Source organism: Pipistrellus hanaki, assembly GCF_964339955.1.
Source record: "Pipistrellus hanaki genome assembly, contig: scaffold_24, whole genome shotgun sequence".
Classification (NCBI taxonomy): Eukaryota; Metazoa; Chordata; class Mammalia; order Chiroptera; family Vespertilionidae; genus Pipistrellus; species Pipistrellus hanaki.
Genome location: NW_028182302.1, coordinates 6,258,427 through 6,280,619, shown reverse-complemented (window position 1 = coordinate 6,280,619; position 22,193 = coordinate 6,258,427).

Genomic DNA, 22,193 nt, shown 5'->3' with positions numbered 1-22,193 from the left:
TTTCTCTTTAGCTTCCATTGCCCTAGGGGTAGTATCAGTGAAGAAGTTCTTTTGGCATACTTCTGAGATTTTGCTGCCTGTGGATGCTTCTAATATTTTTATGGTTTCCCATCTGATGTTTAAGTCCTGCATCCATTTTGAGTTTATTTTTGTGTATGGTGTAAGTTGGTGATCTAGTTTCATTCTTTTGCATGTGTCTACCCAATTTTCCCAACACTATTTATTGAAGAAACTGTCTTGACTCCATTGTATATTCGTGCCTCCTTTGTCAAATATTAATTGAGCATAGTGATTTGGGTTGATATCTGGGTTCTCAATTCTATTCCGTTGATCTATATGTCTGTTCTTGTGCCAGTACCATGCTGTTTTGAGAACAGTGGCTTTGTAATACAGTTTGAAGTCTGGTATTGAGATCCCTCCTACTTTATCCTTCTTTCTCAGGATTGCAGTGGCTATTCGGGGTCTTTTATTGTTCCAAATGAACTTTTGGAGAGTTCTTTCTAGGTCAGTGAAATATGCCGTTGGTATTTTAATGGGGAGTGCATTGAACCTATAGATTGCTTTAGGAAGTATGGACATTTTGATGGTGTTGATTCTACCAATCCATGAACATGGTATGTTCTTCCATCTCCTTACATCTTCCTCTATCTCTTTTTTCAGTGTCGTGTAGTTTTCTGCATATAGGTACTTTACTTCCTTAGTTAAATTTATTCCTAGGTATCTTAATTTTTTTGGTGCGATGGTAAATGGAATTGCTTTTTTAGTCTCTGTTTCTGCAGTTTCACTCTTGGTGTATAGAAATGCCATGGATTTCTTGGCATTAATTTTGTATCCTGCTACATTGCCAAATTCATTTATTAAGTCAATTAGTTTTTTAATGGAGTCTTTTGGGTTTTTTATGTACAATATCATGTCATCGGCAAATAAGGATAACTTTACTTCTTCTTTTCCAATTTGGATGCCTTTTATTTCCTCCTCTTGTCTAATTGCAATGGCTAGTACTTCCAGTACTATGTCAAACAGGAGTGGCGAGAGTGGGCATCCCTGCATTGTTCCTGTTCTTAGAGGGAATGGTTTTAGTTTTTGCCCATTGAGTATAATGTTGGCTGTGGGTTTATCATATATGGCTTTTATTATGTTGAGGTATGATCCTTGTACTCCCACCTTGTTAAGAGTTTTTATTAGGAAAGGGTGTTGGATTTTATCAAATGCTTTTTCTACACCAATTGATATGACTATATGATTTTTATCTTTCAATTTGTTTATGTGATGTATCACGTTTATTGATTTGCGGATATTGTACCATCCTTGCATTCCTGGAATAAATCCTACTTGGTCATGGTGTATGATCTTTGTGATGTTCTTCTGGAGTCGATTTGCTAGAATTTTGTTGAGGATTTTGGCATCTATGTTCATGAGGGATATTGGCCTGTAATTCTCTTTCATTGAGTTGTCTTTATCTGGTTTTGGTATTAGAGTGATGCTGGCTTCATAGAAGGAGTTTGGAAGTGTTCCTTCCTCTTGGACTTTTTGGAATAGTCTGAGGAGGATAGGTTTTAGTTCTTCCTTGAATGTTTCGTAAAACTCTCCTGTGAAGCCATCTGGCCCTGGGCTTTTGTTTGCTGGAAGCTTTTTGATGACTGTTTCAATTTCTTCCCAAGACACTGGTCTATTGAGATTTTTAGATTCTTCCTGATTGAGTTTTGGAAGTTTGTATTTTTCTAGGAATATGTCCATTTCCTCCAGGTTGTTCAGTTTGTTGGAATAGAGTTGTTCGTAGTATTTTGTAACAATCTGTTGTATTTCGGTGGGGTCTGTTGTTATTTCACCTCTTTCATTTCTGATTTTGTTTATTTGGGTCCTCTCTCTTTGTTTCTTGGTTAGCCTGGCTAGAGGTCATCTATCTTGTTTATTCTTTCAAAGAACCAGCTCTTGGTTTTGTTGATCTTATGTATTGTTTTTTTGGTCTCTATGTCATTTATCTGTGCTCTGATTTTTGTTATTTCCTTCCTTCTGCTTACACTGGGCTTTTCTTGTTGCTCTTTTTCTAACTCTTTGAGTTGTAGAGTTAGATCATCTGTTACCCTTTTTTCTAGTTTTTTTGCAATAGGCTTGTAAGGATATGAACTTCCATCTCAAAACTGCTTTTGCTGTGTCCCATAGATTTTGGATTGTTGTGTTTTCATTGTCATTTGTTTCCAGGATGTTTTTAATTTCTTCCTTGATTTCTCTGGTAACCCAGTCCTTGTTTAATAGCATGCTGTTTAGTCTCCATGTGTTTGATTTCTTTGGATTATTTTTATTGTAGTTAATTTCCAGTTTTATGCCATTATGGTCTGAGAAGATACTTGATATGATTTCTATCTTCTTGAATTTGAAGAGACTTTGCCTATGTCCCAAAATGTGGTCTATCTTTGAGAATGTCCCATGTGCACTTGAGAAGAATGTATATTCTGTGGCTTTGGGGTGCAGTGTTCTGAAGATGTCAATTAATTCCATCTGGTCTAGTGAGTCATTTAGGATTGATATTTCTTTGCTGATTTTTTTGTTTAGATGATTTGTCGAAGGGTGACAGTGGGGTATTATAATATCCTACTATGATTGTATTGCTATTAATCTCTCTCTTAATGTCCTCCAGCAGTTTTTTAATGTATTTTGTTGCTCCTGTATTGGGTGCATATATATTTACCAGGGTTATTTCTTCTTGTTGGATTGTTCCCTTTAGTATTATGAAGTGGCCTTCATTATCTCTTATTATGTCCTTCACTCTGAGATCTAATTTGTCAGATATAAGTATTGCTACCCCAGCTTTTTTTTCATTTCCATTTGCCTGGAAAACTTTTTTCCATCCCTTCACCCTCAGTCTGTGTGCATCTCTTTTTCTGAGGTGGGTTTCTTGTAGACAACAGATGTATGGGTCTTGTTTTCTTATCCAATCTGTTACCCTATGTCTTTTGATTGGAGCATTTAATCCATTTACATTTAAGGTTATTATTGATAGGTACTCATTTTACGCCATTTTTATTCTATACCCGTGTTCCTTCTTCACTTCTTATTTCTTTATTTTTACAATAGACCCTTTAGCATTTCTTGCATTGCTGGTTTGGTGGAGATAAATTCCTTCAGTCTTTTTTTGTCTGTGAAGCTCCTGATTTCCCCTTCAATTTTGATTGATAGCCTTGCTGGGTATAGTATTGTTGGATTCAGACCCTTCCTTTGCATTACTTTGTATATTTCATCCTATTCCCTTCTGGCCTGATAAGTTTCTGTTGAGAAATCAGTTGCTAGTCTGATGGGGATTCCTTTGTATGTAACTTTCTGTCTCTCTGGCTGCTTTTAAGATTCTTACTTTGTCGATGTTGTTTGTCAGTTTAATTATAATGTGCCTTGGAGTCTGTCTTCTGGGATTCATTTTGCTTGGGACTGTGCGAGCATCTTGGATTTGTGTAGTTTTTTTCTTCTTTATTTCAGGAAAGTTTTCTGTCATTATTTCTTGAAATACTTTTTCCATGTCTACCTCAGTTTCCTTTCCTTCTGGAACCCCTATTATTCGAATATTATTTTGTTTTGTATTGTCCCAAAGCTCCCGTAGGCTCTCCTCCTGCTTTTTAATCTTTTTTTCTAGAAGTTGCTCTAATTGGGTATTTTTTTTCCATCTTATCTTCTAGCTCACTGATGCGGTCCTCTGCTTCATCTAGTCTACTCTTGATGCTTTCTATTGAGTTCTTCATGGTAGCGATGTCATTTTTCATTTCTTCTTGGTTCTTCTTCAGTTCCTCATGGCTCTTCTTCAGTTCTTCATGGTTCTTCCTCATTTCTTCTTGGCTATTGTCAAATTTCTCTTCCATTCTTTTTAGCCATGCTATGATCATTACTCTGAATTCTTTCTCTGGTAGGCTGCTTGCCTCTGACTCGTTTACTTCCTTTTCTGTTGATGCCTGCTTTTCTTTCACGTGCGGACTATGTTTTTGTCTCCCCATGGCCTCTCTTTTCAGGATGTCTGGTTATGTGGTGTTCCTTCTCCTTTCCGTGGGTGACCGAAGACCTCCCTTGAATCCACATGTTTGCGCCGATTCGGGCTTCTCAGCTGCTCGATGGACCTCTCCGCTGTGGGATTTCCAGGCCTCAGAGAAGCTACTCCTTTCCCTCCGAGCCGCAGCCCGCAGCTCTCCGCCGCCGCTCAGATAAAATATATTTTAAAAATAAAAAAGCAAAAACTACATCCTGGTTAGAACAAAGGGGGAAGCTGTGCTTAGCTAAGCATATTACAGAAGCTAAATTAAGCCACATTAACGATTCAGTGGAATTCAGCGAGCTCATCAGAGGGTTGGTATTTCCTGGATCTTAAAGGCACAATGACACCTGCATTCAGTGGAAAGATTTTAAAAGGCGAAAGATTTATGCGATCTGAAGAGAAACCAGAGTATCAGTGGAAAGATTTTAAACAGCGGTTCTCACAGGTAACACAAAATGGAGAATAAGGGAACAAGATGAATATCCTATAAACACCATATCCTGTTATGGCCTATTATTCAATACCAGAAGCAAAAGCAATAACATTAAACCACTAATATTGATGAGGAACAGAAAATGTCTAATATCAGACAAGGAAGGATCTGAGGGGAACAACTATCTACTATTATCCAGAAGTTCTATTTTTTTTTTCTTGGCAGTTAATTTCATCCATTCCTATATTTAGACAATACTGATCTAAAACACTTATCTAGATTACACTGAGTGGCCTGATTATTATGATCTCTGAACACATAATAATATGGCCACTCAGTGTATATCCTATATAGTAAAAGGCTAATATGCAAATTGTCCCCTCAACCAGGAGTTCGACTAGCAGACAGGCCGGCCAACCGCCCATGTCCCCTCCCCCTGTCCAGGCTGGCCAAACCCCACCCATGCACAAATTCATATATATATTTATATTTCCCCTAAAATAAGACATCCTCCGAAAATAAGACCTACTTACAGGTTTCCTTCTGAGTGAAATATAAGGCATCCCCCCAAAAATAAGGACCCCCCCCCAGGCTCTGTCTCAGAATGCTATTGCTAAACATGAGAGATTTGGTCCACTGATTCTGAAAGAAATGGAGTCACAAGAAATTCACCAGGAATTTCAGGGATTGGATTGTTATGATGATGTTCCAGAAGATGATGACATGATTGTCATTGAATAAATGAGTAAATTATTGATACTGTAGGATTCACAGTTTGCCTGGTTTGTGTTGACAACTACCGTACTACCGTACCATATACAGGTAATAAATTTCCTTTATTTTCATTTAACAATAAATGTGTACCGTATTCTTCTTCATGGAAAAATAAGACATCCCCTGAAAATAAGACCTAGCGCATCTTTGGGAGCAAAAATTAATATAAGACACAGTCTTATTTTCGGGGAAACAGGGCATATACACACTAGAGGCCCGATAGTGTGTGTGTGTGTGTGTGTGTGTGTGTGTGTGTGTGTGTGTGTGTGTACTGTGTGTGTTTGTGTATATAGAGGCCCAATGGACAAAGGACAAAGATTTGTGCAAGAATGGGCCTTCCTTCCCCTGGCTGCCAGCACCACCTTCGCTCTGGCCAGAGTCACCTTTTTGCTCTGACTTGGATCCGCTTTTCTGCCTTACCACACAGCCCAGTGGCCACTTGGTGCCTGCATATGCATATTAACCCACCATATTTGTTGGGTTAATTTGTATACTCACTCCTGGTTGGCTGGTGGGCGTCACACAGGTACAGTCAATTTGAATCTTACTCTTTTATTAGTGTAGATACATTGAGTGGCCAGATTATTTTGCATTAGAGATCATAATAATCTGGACACTCAGTGTAGATCTGTGGGAGCACACAGCAAGAGCACCTTACAGCTCTGAGTGGCTGTGAGTGTATGTAATCTTCTAAATTCTCCTATGCAACTATGCCAGGGCTGGTTCTCATTTGAACCATGCCCAGTGTATTAACTGTTGGGAACTTAGTCCAAGTTTCTCCTGTATCCTCTGCTCACTAGTAACAGGTGTTGGGTCTGAGCCACTCTGCCTGGGGTTGGACCTCCTAGGATGCCAGATCTTAGACAGAGAAGCCATGAGAGGCTGGGAGTGATAAGGATGAATTTTTGTTGCTGAAGCCAGAGGCCATCAAGCTATCAGACAAGAATTGTCCTCACAGCAAAGTCCATACAGACACCAACTGGTAAATGCATCTATCTTTCCCATAAAGCAGCACCAGTCTCTGCCCACACAGCTATTATCTTAGCAGCCACATGCTGCCTCCTAGACTCACTGCCTCACATCATAGTGGTATCTGAGCTCTCCAGCTCGGCAGCTTCTCCTATCTCTCTTGCTCAGCTGCTCTTTCCCTCAGACTTTTTCTCACATGAGGGTGTTAATGTAAGCAAAGGGAGAGGGGACCTCCGGGATTGACCTCAGCCAACTCCAGCCAACTAGCTGGTCAGTAACCTACTTTTATACCATTTAGACCAGGGGTCTTCAAACTTTTTAAAGTGGGAGCCAGATCACAGTCCCTCAGAGAGCTGGAGGGCCGGACTATATGAACTACTAATTCCTACTGTAACACCTTGGCTGCGCTCACTGCCCAAAAAACCTGGCGGGCAGGATCAGACTCCCCTGGGGGCTGCATGTGGCCCGCGGGCCGTAGTTTGAAGACCCCTGATTTAGACCAAGAAGGCTTCATGCCAATAGTTACGTCTATCATATTGGCTACTAAATGGAACATGGTATCTTGGCCTGATTAGGATTCCCAGGTTCAGAGGCTGATAAGGGTTCCAAGGCTTAGGGAAGCCTTGACCAGCTGGTGCACTCTAAACAGTCTCCCCACAAGATCCATATACAATTCTACCAGGGGGAATTACTAGGGAGGTGTTCTGGGAGGGATTTGTACAAGATGGGTACTTTATAATAGATTAGCCATATATTTCAAGTGATTTTTCATTTATGATTACTGTAATTATTGTCAGATTTAGTATTTTAACAACAATCTTTAGTTAATCCTGTAACTATTAGTAGAAGAGATTTAAAATTTTTTAAATTTCTCCTTTTTATTAAGCTTAGAATTATATTTTTAAAGAGTATACCCTTAGGCTTATTTGCATATATAGAGGGGTCATTTGTAGTCCCAGTAATTTTCAGAAGGCTTTATTAGAATTCAATTGTTTATAAAATACTAGAGTCCCAGTGCATGAAATTTGTGCATGGCGATGGAGGGTGTCTCTCAGCCCAGCCTGCACCCTCTCCAACCTGGGACCCCTCTAGGAATGTCCGTTTAAATGGACATTCCTCTTACAATCTAGGACCGCTGGCTCCCAACTGCTCACCTGCCTGCCTGCCTAATTGCCCCTAACCGATTCTGCCTGCCAGCCTGATCACTCCCTAACCACTCCCCTGACAGCCTGATTGATGTCTAACTGCTCCCCTGCCAGCCTGTTTGCCCCCAACCTCCCTCCTCTGCCAGCCTGGTCACCTCTAACTGCCCTCCCCTGAAGACTTGATTGCCCCCAACTGCAGTCCCTTGCAGGCCTGTTCCCTCCCAACTGCCCTCTCCTGCTGACCATCTTGTGGTGGCCATCTTGTGTCCACATAGGGACAGGATCTTTGACCACATGGGGGCAGCATTGTGTGTTGGAGTGATGGTCAATCTGCATATTACTCATTTATTAGAGAGGATAAAGGCCTGGTGCACAGTGGGGACCAGCTGGTTTGCCCTGAAGGGTATTCTGGATGAGGGTGGGGGTTCCCTTGGGGTGTGGAGCAGCCTGGGTGAGGAGCCTGTGGTGGTTTGCAGGCCAGCCACGCCCCCTTGTGACCCAAGTAGAGGCCCTGATATCTGGAATTTATTTACTTTCTATAATTGAAACTTTGTACCTGGAGTGAAGCCAAGCCTCCTGCTTGCTCTGTGGCCAGCAGCCATTTCTGTTGGAATTTATGTATCATCTATAATTGAAACTTTGTAGCCTGAAGTGGAGGCCTGGGCTTGGCAGGGTGTGTGGAAAACTTTGCTTCTTTATTGCCCAGAGCAACCCTAGCCTTCCATTCTTTTCAGCTCTGTGGCTGCCACCATTTCTGTTTGGATTTGTTTACTTTCTATAATTGAAACTTTGTAGCCCTGAGTGGAGGCTTAGGCCAACAAGGACAGGTGGAAAGCTTGGCTTTCTCCATTGCCTGGGAAACCCAAGCCACCCTCTTGCTCTCTGTGGCTATAGCCATCTTGGTTGGGTTTATTTACATACTTGCTCTGATAGGTTGGTGGGTGTGGCTGGTGGGCATGGCTTGTAGGTGTAGCGGAGTGATGGTTAATTTGCATATTACTCTTTTATTAGGTAGGATTTTAAACAAACTCTCACTTTCTTTTTAAAAATCTCATTATTAATTAAGGTATTACGTATGTGTTCTCATCTCAGCACTAACCCACCCAACCCTCCCTCACTCATGCTCTCAATGCCCTAGTGTTCATGTCCATTGGTTAGGCTTATATTCATGCATACAAGTCCTTTGGTTTTACCCCCACCCTCCCCTATTTTCCCTCTGAGGTTTAGCAGTCTGATCAATGCTTCTGTGTCTCTGGATCTGTCCCTGTTCATCAATTTATGTTGTTCATTATATTCCACAAATGAGTGAGATCATGTGGTATTTATCTTTCTCTGACAGGCTTATTTCACTTAGCATAATGCTTTCCAGTTCCAGCCATGCTGCTACAAATGGTAAGAACTCCTTTTTTATCACAGCATAGTATTCCATTGTGTAGCTGTACCACACTTTTTTAATCCACTCACTTGCTGATGGGCACTTAGGCTGTTTCCAAATCTTAGCTATGGTAAATTGTAATATTTGTAGTTTTCATTGTTTATTTTTCTTTAGATTCCATTGCTCTAGGAGCAATAAGTTCCTTTAGCATATGTCTGAGATTTCGCTGCCTGTGGATTCCTCTAATATTTTTATGGTTTTCCATCTTATGTTTAAGTCCTTTATCCATTTTGAGTTTATTTTTGTGTATGGTGTAAGTTGGTGATCTAGTTTTATTTTTTTGCATGTATCTGTCCAATTTTCCCAACGCCATTTATTGAAGAGACTGTCTTGACTGTATTGTATGTTCATACCTCCTTTATCAAATATTAATTGTGCATTGTGCTTTGGGTCGATATCTGGGTTCCCTATTTTGATCTATATGTCTGTTTTTGTGCTAGTATCAGGCTATTTTAAGAACAGTGGCTTTGTAATACAACTTGATATCTGGTTTGAGATCCCACCTTCTTTGTGCTTCTTTCTTAGGATTGCTGCACCTATTCGGGGTCTTTTTTTTAATTCCAAATAAATTTTTGGAAAGTTCATTGTAGGTCTGCAAAATATACTGTTCATATTTTAATGGGAATTGCATTGAATCTGTAGATTGCTTTGGGTAGTATGGACATTTTGATGATGTTGATTCTACCAATCCATGAACATGGTATGTTCTTCCATCTGTTTATGTCAATCTCTATCTTTTTTTTCAGTGTCCTGTAGTTTTTTGCATATAGATCTTTTACCTCCTTAGTTAAGTTTATTCCTAGGTAGGGTTAGGGTTATGGCTAGGGTTAGGGTTAGGGTTAGGGCTAGGGTTAGGGTTAGGGTTAGGGTTACGGCTAGGGTTAGAGTTAGGGTTAGGGTTAGGGCTAGGGTTATGGTTAGGGCTAGAGTTAGGGTTATGGCTAGGGTTAGGGTTAGGGCTAGGGTTAGCGTTAGGGCTAGGGTTAGCATTAGGGCTAGGGTTAGGGTTAGGTTTAGTGCTAGGGTTAGGGTTAGGGTTAGGGCTAGGGTTAGGGTTAGGGTTAGGGCTAGGGCTAGGGTTAGGGTTAGGGTTAGGGTTAGGGTTAAGGTCAGGGTTGGGGTTAGGGCTAGGGCTAGGGCTTGGGTTAGGGTTAGGGCTAGGGTTAGGGTAAGGGTTAGGGATAGGGTTAGGGTTAGGTCTAGGGTTAGGGTTAGGGTTTGGGCTAGGGTTAGGGTTAGGCTTAGGGCTAGGTTTAGGGTTAGGGTTAGGGTTTGGGCTAGCGCTAGGGTTAGGGTTATGGTGATGGTTAGGGCTTGCATTAGGTTAGGGTTCGCCATAGGGTTATGGAAAGGTTTAGGGTTAGGGTGAGGGAACATTGTCTTTCAACTCTGTTATAGAGTTTCATGCTACATTTCAGTGATGTTTAATTGTTTACAAAGCTACTTAAATATGTTTATTTCTCTATTTCATGGATTTCTGTCTTGTATGATACACATTTATAGTTATGTGCTCCTCTAAGTACATAATCCAGGTTTTATACATTGTTTAATGATCTCTTTAGTGTAATTAACACTGTTTTGAACCTGAGAAGCTCTGGAACATTGTCTCTCAATTATGTTATTGAGTTTAATGCTACATTACATTGAAGTCAAAAGCTTTCCAAAGTTGCTTAAATGTGCTTATTTCTCTATTTCAAAGATATTCTGGCTTGAGAGTTCTAATCTATTTACTGTTATTTTCCTAGAATTACTGATGTTTTCTCATGGTTTCTAACTTTAAGCCTTCTTGTCCAGGTACAAGCATTGGGAACATGGACAAACAACTACCTAAACACTGTTATGAACCTGAAAAGCTCGGGAACATTGTCTCTCAACTATCTTATGGAGTTTAATGATACATTTCAGTGAAGTATAAGGCTTTCCAAAGCTACTGAATTTGCTTATTTCCCTCTTTCAAGACTTGTGTGACAGATATTTAAAGTTATAGGCTCCCTTAAGTAAAAAATATAGGATTCCTACACTGTTTAATGTGCTCTCAACTCAAATTAATGAATTCCTGGAGGTTAGATACCTTTTCTACAGTAACAACTGACTTGGAGAATCTGTTTTAGCTGTTCTAAGTGAGTTCTCATCTATTTACTGTCATTTTCTCTGAATTATTCATGTTTTCATGTAGGTTCCAATAAAAGGACTTCTTGTCCAAATATAAGCATTGCCCATATATACAAACAACTTCCTACACACTGTTATGAACAGAAGAAGCTTGAGAACCTTGTCCCTCAACTATGTTATAGAGTGAAATGCTACAATACAGTGAACTGTAAGGCTTTCATAAGCTGCTTAATTTGCTTATTTCTCTCTTTCAAGCCTTGTGTGAGACATATGTAAAGTTCTAGGCTACTTTAAGTAAATAAAAGAGGTTTCATACACTGTTTGATGGGCTCTTAACTGTAATTAAGGATTTCCTGTATCTTAGATACCTTTCTACACTAAGAACTGACTTGGAGAATGTGTTTCAGCTGTTCTAAATGAGTTCTCAGATATTTACTGACATTTTCTCTGAATTATTCATGTTTTCATGTAGTTACCTATATTAGGCCTTCTTGTCCAAGTATAAGCATAGCCCACATATAAAAACAACTTCCTACACACTGTTATGAACAGAAGAAGTTCTGGAACATTGTATGTCCACTATGTTATAGCGTGTAATACTGCACTGCAGTGAATTAAAAGGCTTTCCAAAGCTGCCTAATGTGTTTATTTCTCTATTTCAATGGTATTCTAGCTTGTATGACACACATTTACAGTTCTAGGCTCCTTTAAGTAAACAATATAGGATTCATACACTGTTTCATGTGATCTGAACTCTAATTAAGGATTTCCTGGATCATAGATACCATTTATAAACAAACAAAAGACTTGGAGAAGTGTTTTATACATGTTCTATGTGAGTTCCCATCTATTTACTGTTATTTTCCCAGAATTACTGATGTCTTCTTGTAGTTTCGAACATTATACCTTCTTGTCCAGGTATAAGCATTGGGAACATGGACAATAACTATCTAAACACTGTTATGAACCTGAAAAGCTCAGGAACATTGTCTATCAACTATGTTATAGAGTTTAATGATACATTTCAGTGAAGTGTAAGGCTTTCCACAGCTACTGAATTTGCTTTTTCTCTCTTTCCAGCTTTGTGTTACACACATGTAAAGTTCTAGGCTAATTTAAGTAAAAAATATAGGATTCATACACTGTTTAATGTGCTCTAAACTCAAATTAATGAATTCCTGGAGGTTAGATACCTTTTCTACAGTAACAACTGACTTGGAGAATCTGTTTCAGCTGTTCTAAGTGAGTTCTCATCTATTTACTGTCATTTTCTCTGAATTATTCATGTTTTCATGTAGGTTCCAATAAAAGGACTTCTTGTCCAAGTGTAAGCATTGCCCACATATAAAAACAACTTCCTACACACTGTTATGAACAGAAGAAGCTCGGGAACATTGTCTATCCATTATGTTATAGAGTGTAATACTACACTGCAGTGAATTGAAAGGCTTTCCAAAGCTGCCAAATGTGTTTATTTCTCTATTTCAATGGTATTCTAGCTTGTATGACACACATTTACCATTCTAGGCTCCTTTAAGTAAACAATATAGGATTCATACACTGTTTCATGTGATCTGAACTCTAATTTAGGATTTCCTGGATCATAGATGCCTTTTATAAACAAACAAAAGACTTGGAGAAGTGTTTTATACATGTTCTATGCAAGTTCTCATCTATTTACTGATATTTTCCAAGAATTACTAATGCTTTATCAAAGTTTCTAACATTAGGCATTATTGTCCAGGTATAAGAATTGGGATCATGTACTAACAACTACCTAAACTCTGTTATGAACCTGAAAACCTCGGGGACATCGTCTTTCAACTATATTATAGTGTGTAATACTACATTGCAGTGAACTGTAAGGCTTTCCAAAGCTGCCTAATGTTTTTGTTTCTCTATTTCAATGGTATTTTGCCTTGTATGACACACATTTGCCTGTCTAGGCTCCTTTAAGTAAACAATATAGGTTTCAAACACCGTTTCATGTGATCTGAACTCTAATTACGAATTTTCTGGATGTTAGATAGGACTTATAAACTAACAACAGACTTGGAGAAGTGTTTTATACATGTTCTATGTGAGTTCTCATCTATTTACTGTTATTTTCCAAGAATTAATGAGGTTTTCTTGTGGTTTCTAACATTGGGCATTCTTGTCCAGGTACAAGCATTGGGAACATGGACAAATGACTACCTAAACACAGTTATGAACCTGAAAAGCTCGGGAACATTGTCTCTCAACTATTTTATGGAGTTTAATGATACATTTCAGTGAAGTGTAAGGCTTTCCAAAGCTACTGAATTTGCTTATTTCCCTCTTTCAAGACTTGTGTGACAGATATTTAAAGTTCTAGGCTCCCTTAAGTAAAAAATATAGGATTTCTACACTGTTTAATGTGCTCTCAACTCAAATTAACGAATTCCTGGAGGTTAGATACCTTTTCTACAGTAACAACTGACTTGGAGAATCTGTTTCAGTTGTTCTAAAACAGTTCTCATCTATTTACTGACATTTTCTCTGAATTATTCACGTTTTCAGGTAGTTTCCTATATTAGGCCTTCTAGTCCAAGTATAAGCATAGCCCACATATACAAACAACTTCCTACACACTGTTATGAACAGAAGAAGCTCAGGAACATTGTCCCTCAACTATGTTAAAGAGTGTAATGATACATTACAGTGAACTGTAAGGCTTTCCAAATCTGCTCCATTTGCTTATTTCTGTCTTTCAAGCCTTGTGTTACATTCATGTAAAGTTCTAGGCTACTTTCAGTAAATTAAAGAGGTTACATACACTGTTTAAAGTGGTCTTAACTCTAACAAAGGATTTCCTGGATCTTAGATACCTTTTCTACACTAAGAACTGACTTGGAGAATCTGTTTCAGTTGTTCTAAACCAGTTCTCATCTATTTACTGACATTTTCTCTGAATTATTCACGTTTTCATGTAGTTTCCAATATTAGGCCTTCTTGTCCAATTCTAAATATATCCCACATATACAAACAACTTCCTACACACTATTATGAACAGAAGAAGCTTGGGAACATTGTCTCTCAACTATGTTATACAGTTTATTGATACATTTCAGTGAAGTGTAAGGCTTTCCAAAGCTACTGAATTTGCTTATTTCCTCTTTCAAGCCTTGTGTGACAAAGATTTAAAGTTCTAGGCTCCCTTAAGTAAAAAATATAGGAATCGTACACTGTTAAATGTGCTCTCAACTCGAATTAAAGAATTCCTCCATGTTAGATACCTTTTCTACACTAAGAACTGACTTTTAGAATATGTTTCAGCTGTTCTAAACCAGTTCTCATCTATTTACTGACATTTTCTCTGAATTATTCAGGTTTTCATGTAGTTTCCTATATTAGGCCTTCTTGTCCATAGCCCACATATACAAGAAACTTCCTACACACTGTTATGAACAGAAGAATCTCGGGAACATTGTCTCTCAACTATGTTATAGAGTGTTATACTACATTGCAGTGAAGTTTAAGGCTTTCCAGAGCTGCTTAATGTGTTTATTTCTATATTTCAATGGTATTCTGCCTTGCATGACACACATTTGCCTTTCTCGGCTCCTTTAAGTAAACAGTATGGGATTCATACACTGATTCATGTGATCTAAACTCTAATTAAGGATTTCCTGGATTCTAGATACCTTTTATAAACTAACAACAGACTTGGAGAAGTGTTTTATACATGTTCTATATGAGTTCTCATCTATTTACTGTTATTATATTTTCCCAGAATTACTGATGTATTCTCATTGTTTCTAAGATTAGGCCTTCTTGTCCAGGTATAAGCATTGGGAACATGGACAAACAACTACCTAAACACTGTTATGAATCTGAAAACCTTGGGGACATCATCTTACAACTATGTTATAGAGTGTAATACTACATTGCAGTGAACTGTAAGTCTTTGCAAAGCTGCCTAATGCGTTTATTTCTCTATTTCAATGGTATTTTGCGTCGTATGACACACTTTTGCCTTTCTAGGCTCCTTTAAATAAACAGTATGCGAATCATGCACAGTTTCATGTGATTTCAACTGTAATTAAGAATTTCCTGAATCTTAGGTAGCACTTAGAAACCAACAACAGACTTGGAGAAGTGTTTTATACATGTCTTATGTGAGTTCTCATCTATTTACTGTTATTTTCCTAGAATTACTGATGTTTTCTCATAGTTTCTAACTTTAAGCCTTCTTGTCCAGGTATAAGCATTGGGAACATGGACAAACAACTACCTAAACACTGTTATGAACCTTAAAAGCTAGGGAACATTGTCTCTCAACTATGTTATAGAGTTTAATGATACATTTCAGTGAAGTGTAAGGCTTTCCAAAGCTACTGAATTTGCTTATTTCCCTCTTTCAAGCCTTGTGTGACAGACACTTAATATTCTAGGCTCCCTTAATTAAAAAATATAGGATTGCTACACTTTTTACTGTGCTCTCAACTCGAATTAAGGAATTCCTCGATGTTAGATACCTTTTCTACAGTAACAACTGAATTGGAGAATCTGTTTCAGTTGTTCTAAAAGAGTTCTCATCTATTTACTGACATTTTCTCTGAATTATTCACGTTTTCATGTAGTTTCCTATATGAGGCCTTCTTGTCCAACTATAAGCTTAGCCCACATATACAAACAACTTCCAACACACTGTTATGAACAGACGAAGCTCGGGAACATTGTCCCTCAACTATTATATGTGTAATGATACATTATAGTGGACTGTAAGGCTTTCCAAAGCTGCTCCATTTGCTTATTTCTCTCTTTTAAGCCTTGTGTTACACACATGTAAAGTTCTAGGCTACTTTCAGTAAATATAAGAGGTTACATACACTGTTACAGTGCTCTTAACTCTAATTAAGTATTTTTTGGATCTTAGATACCTTTTCTACACTAAGAACTGACTTGGAGAATTTGTTTCAGTTGTTCTAATCCAGTTCTCATCTATTTATTGACATTTTCTCTGAATTATTCACGTTTTTATGTATTGTAGTTTCCTATATTAGGCTTACTTGTCCAAGTATAAGCATAGCTCACATATACAAACAACTTCCTACACACTATTATGAACAGAAGAAGCTCGGGAACATTGTCTCTCAACTATGTTATAGAGTCTAATACTACATTGCATTGAAGTTTAAGGCTTTCCAGAGCTGCTTAATGTGTTTATTTCTATATTTCAATGGTATTCTGCCTTGTATGACACAAATTTGCCTTTCTCGCCTCCTTTAAGTAAACAATATAGGATTCATACACTGTTTCATGTGCTCTTAACTCTAATTAAGAATTTCCTGGATCTTAGATAACACTTATAAACCAACAACAGACTTGGAGAAGTGTTTTATACATGTCTTATGTGAGTTCTCAACTATCAATATTTACTGTTATTTTCCCAGAATTACTGATGTTTTCTCATAGTTTCTAACATTAGGCCTTCTTGTCCAGGTACAAGCATTGGGAACATGGGCAAACAACTACCTAAACACTGTTATGAACCTTAAAAGCTAGGGAACATTGTCTCTCAACTACGTTATACAGTTTAATGATACATTTCAGTGAAGTGTAAGGCTTTCCAAAGCTACTGAATTTGCTTATTTCCCTCTTTCAAGACTTGTGTGACAGATATTTAAAGTTCTAGGCTCCCTTAAGTAAAAAATATAGGATTTCTACACTGTTTAATGTGCTCTCAACTCAAATTAATGAATTCTTGGAGGTTAGATACCTTTTCTACAGTAACAACTGACTTGGAGAATCTGTTTCAGCTATTCTAAGAAGTTCTCATCTATTTACTGTCATTTTCTCTGAATTATTCATGTTTTCATGTAGGTTCCAATAAAAGGACTTCTTGTCCAAATATAAGCATTGCCCATATATACAAACAACTTCCTACACACTGTTATGAACAGAAGAAGCTTGAGAACATTGTCCCTCAACTATGTTATAGAGTGAAATGCTAAAATACAGTGAAATGTAAGGATTTCATAAGCTGCTTAATTTGCTTATTTCTCTCTTTCAAGCCTTGTGTGAGACATATGTAAAGTTCTAGGCTACTTTAAGTAAATAAAAGAGGTTTCATACACTGTTTGATGGGCTCTTAACTGTAATTAAGGATTTCCTGTATCTTAGATACCTTTCTACACTAAGAACTGACTTGGAGAATGTGTTTCAGCTGTTCTAAACGAGATCTCATTTGTTTACAGTCATTTTCTCTGAATTATCCATGTTTTCATGTAGTATCCTATATTCTGCCTTCTTGTCCATTTATAAGCTTTGCCCACATATACAAAAAACTTCCTACACACTGTTACGAACAGAGGCAGCTAGGGAACATTGTCTTTCAACAGTGTTATAGAGTGTAGTACTACATTTCAGTGAAGTGTAAGGCTTTCCAAAGCTGCCGAACATGTTTCTTTCTCTATTTCAATGGTATTCTGCCTTGTATAACACACATTTACCACTCTAGTCTCCTTTAAGTAAAGAATATAGGATTCACACTGTGTTTCATGTGATCTTAACTCGAATTAAGGATATCTCGCATCTTAGCCACCTTTTCTACACTAAGAACTGACGTGGAGAATCTCTTTCAGCTGTTCTAAACCAGTTCTCATCTTTTTACAGTCATTTTCCCTGAATTGTTCATGTTTTCATGTAGTTTCCTATATTCTGCCTTCTGGTCCTAGTATAAGCTTTGCCCACTTTATCAAACAACTTCCTACACCGTGATATGAACTGAGGCGGCTTGGGAACATTGTCTCTCAACTGTGTTATAGAGTGTAGTACTACATTTCTGTGAAGTGTAAGGCTTTCCAAAGGTGCTGAACGTGTTTCTTTCTCTATTTCAATGGTATTCTGCCTTGTATAACAAACATTTACACTCTAGTCTCCTTTAAGTAAAGAATATAGGATTCATACCGTGTTTCATGTGATGTTAACTCGAATTTAGGATTTCCCGGATCGTAGCTTCCTTTTCTACACTAAGAACTGATTTGGAGAATCTCTTTCAGCTGTTCTAAACGAGTCCTCATCTGTTTACAGTCATTTTCTCTGAATTATCCATGTTTTCATGTAGTTTCCTCTATTCTGCCTTCTTGTCCATTTATAAGCTTTGCCCACATATACAAACAACTTCCTACACACTGTTATGAACAGAGGCAGCTCGGGAACATTGTCTCCCAACTGTGTTATAGAGTGTAGTACTACATTTCAGTGAAGTGTAAGGCTTTCCAAAGCTGCCGAACGTGTTTTTTCCTCTATTTCAATGGTATTCTGCCTTGCATAACACACATTTGCCAGTCTAGTCTCCTTTAAGTAAAGAATATAGAATTCATACAGTGTTTCATGGGATCTTGATTCCATTTAAGGATTTCCCGGATCTTAGCTACCTTTTCTACACTAAGAAGTGACTTGGAGAATCTCTTTCAGCTGTTTTAAACGAGTTCTCATCTGTTTACAGCCATTTTCTCTGAATTATCTATGTTTTCATGTAGTTTCCTCTATTCTGCCTTCTTGTCCATTTATAAGCTTTGCCCACATATAGAAACAACTTCTTACACACTGTTATGAAAAGAGGCCGCCTGGGAACATTGTCTCTCAATTATGTTATAGAGTATAGTACTACATTTCAGTGAAGTGTAAGGCTTTCCAAAGCTGCCGAACGTGTTTCTTTCTCTATTTCAATGGTATTCTGCCTTGTATAACAAACATTTACACTCTAGTCTCCTTTTAGTAAAGAATATAGGATTCATACAGTGTTTCATGTGATTTAACTCGAATTAAGAATTTCCCGGATCTTAGCTATCTTTTCTACACTAAGAACTGACTTGGAGAATCTCTTTCAGCTGTTCTAAGCGAGTTCTCATCTTTTTACAGTCATTTTCCCTGAATTATTCAGGTTTTCATGTAGTTTCCAATATTCTGCCTTGTTGTCCATTTATAAGTTTGGGCCACATATACAAACAACTTCCTACACACTGTTATGAACTGAGGCAGCTCGGGAACATTGTCTCTCAACTGTGTTATAGAGTGTAGTACCCATTTTAGAGAAGTGGTAGGCTTTCCAAAGCTGCCGAACGTGTTTCTTTCTCTATTTCAATGGTATTCTGCCTTGTATAACACACATTTACCACTCTATTGTCCTTTAAGTAAAGAATATAGGATTCATACAGTGTTTCATGTGATCTTAACTCGAATTTAGGATTCCCCGGATCTTAGCTACCCTTTCTACACTAAGAACTGACTTGGAGAATCTCTTTTAGCTGTTATAAACGAGTTCTCAGCTGTTTACAGTCATTTTCTCTGAATTATCCATGTTTTCATGTAGTTTCCTATATTCTCCCTTCTTGTCCATTTATAAGCTTTGCCCACATATACAAACATCTTTCTACACACTGTTATGAACAGAGGCAACTCGGGAACATTGTCTCTCAACTCTGTTATAAAGTGTAGTACTACATTTCATTGAAGTGTAAGGCTTTTCAAAGCTGCGGAACCTGTTTCTTTCTCTATTTCAATGGTATTCTGCCTTGTATAACACACATTTACAACTCTAGTCTCCTTTAAGTAAAGAATATAGGATTCATACAGTGTTTCATGTGATCTTGACTCCATTTAAGGATTTCCCGGATCTTAGCTACCTTTTCTACACTAACAACTGACTTGGAGAATCTCTTTCAGCTGTTCTAAACCAGTTCTCATCTTTTCACAGTCATTTTCCATGAATTATTCATGTTTTCATGTAGTTTCTTATATTCTGCCTTCTTGTCCAATTGTCAGCTTTGCCCACTTTATCAAACATCATCCTACACGCTGTTATGAACTCAGGCAGCTCGGGAACATTGTCTCTGAACTGTGTTATAGAGTGTAGTACTACATTTCAGAGAAGTGTAAGGCTTTCCAAAGCTGCCGAACGTGTTTCTTTTTCTATTTCAATGGTATTCTGCTTTGTATAACACACATTTACAACTCTAGTCTCCTTTAAGTAAAGAAAATAGGATTCACACAGTGTTTCATGTGATCTTAACTCGAATTTAGGATTTCCCTGATCTTATCTACCTTTTCTACACTATGAACTGACTTGGAGAATATCTTTCAGCTGTTCTAAATGAGTTCTCATCTGTTACCGTCATTTTCCCTGAATTATTCATGTTTTCATGTAGTTTCCTATATTCTGCCTTCTGCTCCAGGTATATGCTTTGCCCACTTTATCAAACAACTTCCTACACACTGATATGAACTGAGGCAGCTCGGGAACATTGTCTCTCAACTGTGTTATAGAGTGTAGTACTACATTTCAGTGAAGTGTAAGGCTTTCCAAAGGTGCCGAACGTGTTTCTTTCTCTATTTCAATGGTATTCTGCCTTGTATAACACACATGTACCACTCTAGTCTCCTTTAAGTAAAGAATATAGGATTCACACAGTGTTTCATGTTATCTTAACTGGAAATAAGGATTTCCCTGGTCTTAGCTACCTTTTCTACACTAAGAACTGACTTGGAGAACCTCTTTCTGCTGTTCTAAAGGAGTTCTCATCTGTTTACAGTCATTTTCTCTCAATTATCTATGTTTTCCTGTCGTTTCCTATATTCTGCCTTCTGGTGCAAGTATAAGCTTTTCCCACATATACAAACAACTTCCTACATACTGTTATGAACTGAGGCACCTCGGGAACATTTTCTCTCAACTATGTTATAGAGTGTAGTACTACATTTCAGTGAAGTATAAGGCTTTCCAAAGCTGCGGAACCTGTTTCTTTCTCTATTTCAATGGTATTCTGCCTTGTATAACACACATTTACAACTCTAGTCTCCTTTAAGTAAAGAATATAGGATTCATACAGTGTTTCATGGGATCCTGACTCCATTTAAGGATTTCCCGGAGCTTAGCTACCTTTTCTACACTAACAACTGACTTGGAGAATCTCTTTCAGCTGTTCTAAACCAGTTCTCATCTTTTCACAGTCATTTTCCATGAATTATTCATGTTTTCATGTAGTTTCCTATATTCTGCCTTCTGGTCCAATTGTCAGCTTTGCCCACTTTATCAAACATCATCCTACACGCTGTTATGAACTTAGGCAGCTCGGGAACATTGTCTCTGAACTGTGTTATAGAGTGTAGTACAACATTTCAGAGAAGTGGAAGGCTTTCCAAAGCTGCCGAACGTGTTTCTTTTTCTATTTCAATGGTATTCTGCTTTGTATAACACACATTTACAACTCTAGTCTCCTTTAAGTAAAGAATATAGGATTCACACTGTGTTTCATGTGATCTTAACTCGAATTTAGGATTTCCCTAATCTTATCTACCTTTTCTACACTAAGAACTGACTTGGAGAATCTCTTTCAGCTGTTCTAAGCGAGTTTTCATCTGTTTACAGTCATTTTCCCTGAATTATTCAGGTTTTCATGTAGTTTCCAATATTCTGCCTTCTTGTCCATTTATAAGTTTGGGCCACATACACAAACAACTTCCTACACACTGTTATGAACTGAGGCAGCTCGGGAACATTGTCTCTGAACTGTGTTATAGAGTGTAGTACCCATTTTAGAGAAGTGGTAGGCTTTCCAAAGCTGCGGAACGTGTTTCTTTCTCTATTTCAATGGTATTCTGCCTTGTATAACACACATTTACCACTCTATTTTCCTTTAAGTAAAGAATATAGGATTCATACAGTGTTTCATGTGATCTTAACTCGAATTTAGGATTCCCCGGATCTTAGCTACCCTTTCTACACTAAGAACTGACTTGGAGAATCTCTTTTAGCTGTTATAAACGAGTTCTCAGCTGTTTACAGTCATTTTGTCTGAATTATCCATGTTTTCATGTAGTTTCCTATATTCTCCCTTCTTGTCCATTTATAAGCTTTGCCCACATATACAAACATCTTTCTACACACTGTTATGAACAGAGGCAACTCGGGAACATTGTCTCTCAACTCTGTTATAAAGTGTAGTACTACATTTCATTGAAGTGTAAGGCTTTTCAAAGCTGCGGAACCTGTTTCTTTCTCTATTTCAATGGTATTCTGCCTTGTATAACACACATTTACAACTCTAGTCTCCTTTAAGTAAAGAATATAGGATTCATACAGTGTTTCATGGGATCTTGACTCCATTTAAGGATTTCCCGGAGCTTAGCTACCTTTTCTACACTAACAACTGACTTGGAGAATCTCTTTCAGCTGTTCTAAACCAGTTCTCATCTTTTCACAGTCATTTTCCATGAATTATTCATGTTTTCATGTAGTTTCCTATATTCTGCCTTCTGGTCCAATTGTCAGCTTTGCCCACT